The sequence below is a fragment of the Larus michahellis genome, chromosome 5, assembly GCF_964199755.1.
Source record: "Larus michahellis chromosome 5, bLarMic1.1, whole genome shotgun sequence".
Taxonomy (NCBI): Eukaryota; Metazoa; Chordata; class Aves; order Charadriiformes; family Laridae; genus Larus; species Larus michahellis.
In genome coordinates, this window is record NC_133900.1 from 81,443,506 (window position 1) to 81,452,160 (window position 8,655).

The following is an 8,655-nucleotide window of genomic DNA, read 5'->3' on the forward strand; positions in this document are numbered from 1 at the left end:
GGCCCCGGCCCGGCAGCGCCCCCTGCCGGCGCGGCGCGGCGCAGGCAGCCGCAGGGTGGGTCTGAGCCGCTCCCCCCGCGCCCCGTTCCCGAGCAGGGCAGGGGAGAAAAATCAGGGAATCACAGAATGGTTCGGGTTGGAAGGGACCTTAAAGACCATCCAGTTCCATCCCCTCGCCATGGGCAGGGACACCTCCCACCAGACCAGGCTGCTCAGGGCCCCAGATTCGCCCTTCATGCCAAAAAACGGGCTGGGGTGGAAGAAATCAGTAAATTTTAGATGAGAGGATTGTAGCGAGCAAAGTAAGAATTGGGATTTTTCTTTCCTTCCGTGTTTCTCATTGGATTTCTTTCTCGTTCTCCCCTTTAATTCTCTTTCTGTCACCCTTTATGGCTTATTCCCCCTCACACACCACCGGGACCTGCCCCCCCCCCCCCCCGCCAAACCCAATAACCTCCCTGTAGTTTCCTGGGTGAGCCCCCTGCCCTGCCTCCTGCCTGCTTCTGCCCTCCTTTCAGGAGGGGGATGAGAAGGATGAGCGTCCTCGGAGAGGCCTGGGTGTCTACATGGCCCTTAATAAACCGTGAGAGGAACCAGCTGGGTGCACTTCCAAACGCAGAGGGCTTGGGCTGCATCCAGAGCTGCTTTTGTTGCTATTAAAGCCTGAGCCCACAAAATACGTACAGGAGAGAGGGGAGCAGGGAGCGGCAGCGGTGGTGACATTACTCGTTCTCGCTTCTAGGTTAACGCGGCACCCTCCGTTTGGGCCGTGATGCTCAGGAGGACTCTGAGCCTTCAGCAGCTCTGATTAAAGCAATAAAAGACAGCAAGGAAACAGCGAGGAGGGCTGAGGTGGGGGAAACGTGGTGCCCACCTCCCATACCAGCATGGATCAGCGTTTATCCGAGCTCCGGGGAGCTCGTTTCGTTCCTCCCTCGGCCGCAGCAAACACGGCATTTTACTATCAGGATTGTAGCAGCTTTTGGGAGCGAGGGGCTCCGGTGTGTGCTCAGGAGCTGCCCCTGTGTCCCGCACGGAGGGGTCAGAGCCACCAAACACCAGCATCCTCCCCCCGGCACGGCGCGGGCATCTCCCGCATGGCCGATTTCCTGCGATTGCGAGAGCGGGCATTGACGGCTCTTGAGCAGCCTTCTGTTCTTCTCGACAAATCAATGATACATTAAAACATTACTCAGCACTTATATATACACATATATCGCTTGGTGAATATTAATTAAGGCTCAAAAATTGCCTGGAAACACCGGCATTCCTTCCTTGCTGGATAGAAAAAGGGAGGCCAAGGTGGCACCAGCGGTCGCAAAGGCTGTGGAGCACGGGCAGGGTTTGTGGGGAGGTGGATCAGCCACCGGGCTGCCTCCGTGCAAGGGCTTCAGCTGTGTAAATGGATATAACCGGGCCACGTGTCCATAACAGGCAGCTTTAGCCTTTCTCCGGTGGTCCAATGTGCTGCTCATCCAGTGCATCAGCAATCATGGCTTTGTGCTCCCCTCTTCAGGTTAGTCTTGTCCCCGTTGCCCATGGCCGTACTCAGGAGGGGGCTGCTCCTGATTTCTGAGAGGAGCCTCCCACCTTATACATGACCCCCGGGCAGAAGGAGGCCCTGGAAAATTCAGAATTGTTTTTTTTTAAGTGCTTATTTGCCTGCCTGTATATCCATCCATCCATCCATCCCTCCCTCCCTCCACCCACCTATCCATCCATCTAGTGGGAGGTGTCCCTGCCCATGGCAGGGAGTTGGAACTAGATGATCTTTAAGATCCCTTCCAACCCGAACCCTTCTATGATTCTATGATCTAGCTGTAAATCTCTCCCTTGCTACTCCTTCCATGTCTTCCCCCTACTGGTGGGGCTTTTGGGGGCAAGACTTTGTTCCTGTGTCTGCCAGAGTAGGTAGCACCCTGGTTTTCATCTTGCAGCTCCCTGACTGTCCCCAAGGATCCCGGGGGTGGGAGAGGGACAACCCTGGCTGGCCACGTCCCGCACCTTGCACAAATCTCGGCTGAGAAGATGCTGTAAGAGAGAGGGAAAGCACCCCTTGCCCAGCCATGGAGGGCTTCTCCAAGCATGGATATTAATAAGGAAATCACTTTCGGCTTAAAAATAAGGTTTTAAAGCAGCCTTTCCATGGCAGCTGCGAAGCAGGGCAAAAAAAAAAAAAAAGCTTAATATTTTTTAAGGTGGGGTTCAAGCAGTTTATGAGCTGGATTATACAACCTGCTCGCTTACACGGCTGCAGGGGCTGGGTGGGATGACCCGGAGCATCCCCCTCCTGCCCTAACATCAAATGTTTCCTTATAAGAATAGTTTTGACAAAGAAAAATAACTTTTTTTCCCCCCTTTAAACCAAATAAACTTGAGAGACCCCTGAGCTTTCTTTGCGTTTCATACAGCCTCTCTCCGCAAGAACAAATGGGGTGAACAAACCCAAGTCCCACTGACAAGGAGACACTTGATACCCGTGATGTGGGGACCTTCCCAGCGAAAGACAGACGCTGTTTCACGCAGAAATAGCTGAACGCAGCCTGGAAAGGCCCAGCAATTAATCACGCATTTGAAGAAATACAACGGAGTCACAGAGGCTGAATTTTAAACGCTTGCCGCTCCAGTTCGGACAGTGACAAATGAAGGCCCATACAAAAGCAGGTGTGGCTCTCGACAAAGCCCTCTGAGGGCAATTAAAAATGGGAAACCAGCTGGTAAGTGTGCAGATGTGACAGCCGGAGCAGCTTAAGGAATGCAGACAAAGGAGGAGGACGGAGGAATTGACGGTGAAGGAGCTGAAGCGAATGAAACAGGACCTGCTCTCCGAAGGGGGCTGCTCCGTGCCAGGTGAAGCGTCTTGGCGTGTGTGATGGGCAAAGCTGTGACAGCCACGTGTCCCCCCTGCCCTGGGGAACTGCCCGGCGCCTGCCACCGACGGGGTCCTCTCCTGGCTTCAGCTGGGGTAGGGTTAGTTTTATTTTCTAGCGGTTGCTGTGTTTTCAGATTTGGTATGAAAAGAATGTCAATAATGCATATTGTTTTAGTTGTTGCTAAGCGATGTTTATACTAATCAAGTAATTTTTTTTTTTTCAGCTTCCCATAGAAGCTGAGAGGGAGCATGGACAGACAGAAAAACGGAATGGCCAATGGAATATTCCGTATCACAGACGTCACACTCGGCATAGAAACGGGGGTTGGATGGGGCGGGGAGATCCGCAGTCTCTGCTCGGGTCAGGCTGGGCAACCAATTCACCAGGCACTGAGAGTGACTTGCGTCTTGTGTCCTCTTTTACCATTATTATTACTATTATTATTATTAGTAGTAGTAGTAGTAGTGGTGGTGGTGGTGGTGGTGGTGGTGGTGGTTTTTTCCATTATTGTTCTCTTAAACTGTCTTTATCTCAACCCATGAGGGTTTTTTTCCCCATTCCCCCACTTTTCTCCCTCTTCTCACTACCCTTCGAGGGGAGGAAGGGGGGTGAGCGAGAAGTCCTAGTTGCTGGCTGGGGTCAAAGCACGACAGCTCCAAATAAAGCCCCACCAAAAGACCACACGACCTACAGCAGCTCCTGCCCTACACGTCCCACAGCGTCCCCGGCACCGGGGGGTGAGCTGTATTCGGGGGTGTCTGAAGCTGATGGCGTGGGCACCTCTGAAAATGCCTGTGAACCCCGTGATGGGAAAAGCAGGGGGCTATCGACAACGGATTTTCCCAAATCAGCTCCAACGAGAGCCAGATCTGCTCTGATCCAACAGGCAACATCCAGCCAGGTTTCACATACTTCATCCTTCCCCAGCAGTTCACCATCTCCAGCGTTCACTGTCCTGAATCAGCCGAAAAAACGGTACTTTTTCCCATTGAAAACACATAAATTAATTCAGATACCAGCCAAATTATGAAGGATTTGTAATGTGCCATTAGGGTTACCATTAAGGAAGTGTTAGCAGATTTATAAATGGTGCCACGCAAACAAACTATGAAACAGCATAAGCCGGAGCTCGTCATCCCGTTTGAAAAAGGATGCCACAATTTCTCCGTCCTGTTCCTCCCACATTTGCTCCTAGCCTGCCTCCCTCCACACATCCAGGTATCACCGGGACAGCATTTTGTAGAAGTTACCTTCTACCAAAGCGCAGGCTGGGGACTGGTCCCGTTTGCCCCGTCAAAGTCTCTTCTTCCCAAGTAATTTGTTGATACAAATCTCTTTCCCGCTGTGAATTACACGGACTGTTTCTCAGAAAAAGCCGTGGGCGCAGATCGCTACGGACAACTCGCTTGGTTTTGCTCCCCACTCGTCCATAGGAAAGGATTCCTTCCACTAACGTTAAGCTTTGGGATACGATAATCCTCCCGGGAAGCTGAGCACCAACAGTCTTTCGTTTGAGGCTGCTGATAGAGTGGGACAAGCTCTTCACCAGCTGTTACAGTTTGAGGAACCCACAACAATTTGTTGTCATTTAGACAATTATTCTATCACCTGATGACCCCTTCGGGAGGACGGGAAGGGCTCAGGGCTCCAGCACCGGGGCGAGGAGTTCTCAGGATGGCAGCCATCATGGGAGAGAGACAATTCCTCAGCAGACTTTCTGATTTATATTGAACGTGACGTTCATGGTATGAAATAACCCTGTTGGCAGCTTGGGTCAAGTGCCCGGGTCTCGCTCCTCTTCATCCCCGCACCTGGCAAGGCTCGAACACACTGGGACCTCGACTCCCACATAGCCTAGCTGGCTATAAACAAATATTTTCACCAATTCAGACACCAGAGTCTTCTAAAAATGCAGTTTTCCCAAGCACTAGAAGAGAAATTAGTCCTGTGTCCCTCAAACCAGGACACCAGCTTCCACCTCTAAATAAAAAGAAAAAAAACCTCCAGCGAGGAGCTTCTCGGCCCCTTTGCTGTCTCTGTGAAACTGAACATGGAAGATGCTTATTTCTTGAAAAAAAATTCTTATTTTTGTTGGCCCTAATTCCAGCATGGTGTTGATGAAGGACAGGAATTTTTCCATGTAAGAGGAGTTCTCTTGCTGCGTCCACCCCCGACACTGTCCCCGACGTTTCTGCCTAGCGTGGATAGTGGCAGCCCAAGCTGTGCCGTCCCAGCCAGCGGGCCAAAAAATAAGGCAGGTGGGCGGCTTTGAAACACAGAGACCCCATTTGGCCAAAAACCCTGCGAGGGTGGGAAGAAGGAGACAACCCGAGAGAGCCACGATCCCGGTCTCAGCGCTTTTCATCTCTTGGAAGGGACGGGAACGGGCTGGTTTGGAGCTGGCAGTAGGTAAGCAAAGAGAAGATGTCAGATGATTCTCATACAATGATTTTAAACAGGTCTGCATCCCCCCCCCCAGTTCCTCGTGACAACCACAGCTAGAAACAGAGACGCTTCCAAGTGACGTTGAAAAGGTTTCATGTACAGAATCGCAGAATGGCGGGGGTTGGAAGGGACCTCTGGAGATCATCTAGTCCAACCCCCTGCCAGAGCAGGGTCACCCAGAGCAGGTGGCACAGGAACGCGTCCAGGCGGGTTTGGAATGTCTCCAGAGATGGAGACTCCACCACCTCTCCGGGCAGCCTGTGCCAGGGCTCTGCCACCCTCAAAGGAAAGAAGTTCCTCCCCATGTTGAGGTGGAACTTCCTATGGTCAAGTTTGTGCCCGTTACCTCTTGGACTGTCGCTGGGCACCACTGAAAAGAGCCTGGCCCCATCCTCCTGACACCCACCCTTTCAGTATTTATAAGCGTTGATAAGATCCCCCCTCAGCCGTCTTTCTTCCACACTGAAAAGACCCAAATCCCTCAGCCTTTCTTCATAAGAGAGGTGTTCCAGTCCCCTCATCATTTACCAGTGCGGTAAACAGAGCCAGCCCCAAAGCTCCCCTGCCTCCGAGAAGGGACACGGGGAGAAGGAATTGCTCGTCGTTTCTCCATCTCCCGCCCGTCGTCTGTTGTGTGTGGAGGCTGCTGCCACGTGCAGACATCTGGGATGCATCATCACGGACCTTCTCCTGCTGGAGAGAGGAGACGGTTTTTTGGACGCAAACGGAACTCGGAGGCGCCCGCGGCCTTCGCAAGGGAGCAAACAGCAGGTTATTGCACGTACGACAGGGACGGAGGGAAAGAAGGGAGAAGGTTTTATTCCAAGACGAACGTGGGAGCCTTGAGCGTGAGGAAAACCTTCATGAGAAGAAACCTCCCCTGCACAGGGGGCGGGCGAAGGATGACAGGTTGAGACAAGCGATTGTGACTTGTGTTTTAGGGGGGTGCCTGAGCGGAGCGGAGGGGGAAGGACGGCAAGTTGTTCTTCAGGCCAGGAGGTCAGCAGGAGTACAGAGGGACATCGCACCTGGGCAGCAGAGAGGAGGATCCCTCTCCATCCCTTCCCACAGGGTTTTTTTCCAGGATCCAACTCCGCCTGTGATCCTTTTTCCAGGGTCCCACTCCCGGCTGCCAGCGGCTGGGTTGCATCCCAGGGACACCACATCCTTACCGCCCAGCACCATGTCAGACTACTCCAGGATGGACTGCTGTTTATTTTAGGTCTGTACAAGCCACGGAGGCAGGCACATGTAGTTCCCTGCCTCAGCTGGCTTTTGGGAGCCCAGGATCTTTCCATCTCCATGTAACGTGAAGATATTTTTCTGCTGTCTTCAGCTGACATCTTTCTGCTCCAACTCCCGGTCCCAACAGGGACTCCCCTGCCACTGAAGTACACCCTCCCATTCCTCTGCCCTCTTTGGCTTTTCCTCCTTCTCTTAGTGAAATCTCTCAACGTTTTAAGTCCCGATTCCCTCGTTTTCCTTCAGGGGAAAAGCCTCCACCCTCCTTCTCTTCCCCTCAAATTGCAGAGGCCGAAATCTGGGCAGAAGCTGGTCGTCTCCTGACCCACGGCCATGGAGACCCACGGTCGTACCGCTGTCTGCACTACCCGTGGCACAAGGCAGCAGTCACGAGATGCAGAATTCACACACTATACCCGTCAGTACAGTCCAGAGATTATTTTCTCCATTTTTAACCAAAAAACAAATGCCGACAGTCTTCCTTTTTAGCCTGACACGTGGGATGGTCTCAGTCGCTCTGCTCTCTCTTGAGGCTGAAGCTGGTGGTCTCAACTGGCCGGACCCGATGATTACTTAGCCCTAATACTAATCCAGTGTCAAAAAGGCAGCTTCCTCCCCAGCAGCGTCCCAGGCGGCTCATTTTTAGAAAGACAAACAGTTCTGAGATCTGCAATGGTCTAAATATTTAAAGGCAATAGTCTTTTATTAGTTTCTGGTTCATGGAAAGTCCACTTGTCTCCAGGCGAGCGTTTCAAACGCAGCGAAAGAGCTTTTCAAAACTGTTTGTCATTCTGTAAAGCTCTAGTTTTCCGGGATTCTTTTTTTTTCTTTTTTACTTCTTTCTTCAAAAATAAGTGGGTTTCTCATTTTGGTTTTCTTCTGTACAAGCTGTGATTTGGTGAAACTCTTATCTGCTGCCTAACAGTGAAGCATGAGAAATACCGTCTCTCCATACTGGGTTATAGGTATATCACCGTACCAACCGTAACAGGCGAAGGGTCTGCCTTTAAGGAGGAACAATAACTATATCGGCTGCCTCAGGTGTGAGGACTCTTGAGTTTCCTCATCATGAATAAATAATAAATCCCCAGGGTCCGCTGGCTGCTACTTACAAATAAAACACTACAGTTGGAAGATAAAATTACTTTCCTTGGACAAAGCGGAGTGGTGCAGCCGACACGCCTGAGGGACGGGATGCCATCCAGAGGGACCTGGGCAGGCTGGAGAAGTGGGACCATGGGAACCTCATGAGGTTCAACAAGGCCAAGTGCAGGGTCCTGCCCCTGGGTCAGGACAACCCCCAGTATCAGCACAGGCTGGGGATGGAGGGATGGAGAGCAGCCCTGCCGAGAAGGACTTGGGGTGCTGGGGGGTGAAAAGCTGGACGTGAGCCGGCAATGTGCGCTCACAGCCCAGAGACCCCCCGCAGCCTGGGCTGCATCCCCAGCAGCGTGGGCAGCAGGGCGAGGGGGGGATTCTGCCCCTCTGCTCCGCTCTGGGGAGACCCCCCTGCAGTGCTGCCTCCAGCTCTGGGGCACCAACAGCAGAAGGACACGGAGCTGCTGGAGCGGGGCCAGAGGAGGCCCCGGAGATGCTGGGAGGGCTGGAGCCCCTCTGCTGTGAGGACAGGCTGAGAGAGCTGGGGGGGTTCAGCCTGGAGAAGGGAAGGCTCCAGGGAGACCTTAGAGCCCCTTCCAGTCCCTAAAGGGGCTCCAGGAAAGCTGGGGAGGGACTCTGGATCAGGGAGGGGAGCCATGGGATGAGGGGGAAGGGTTTTAAACTGGAAGAGGGGAGATTTAGATGAGATATTAGGAAGAAATTGTTTCCTGTGAGGGTGGTGAGCCCCTGGCCCAGGTTGCCCAGAGAAGCTGTGGCTGCCTCATCCCTGGAGGGGTTCAAGGCCAGGCTGGACGGGGCTTGGAGCAACCTGGTCTGGTGGGAGGTGTCCCTGCCCAGGGCAGGGGGTGGAACTAGGTGATCTTTAAGGTCCCTTTCAACCCAAACCATTCTGTGATATGACTCTGCAAAGTGGGGAGGAGAAGACGGGACACTGGTACTGCCCATGCTGCTGGGGAGGGCTCCTGGAGGTGCAGGA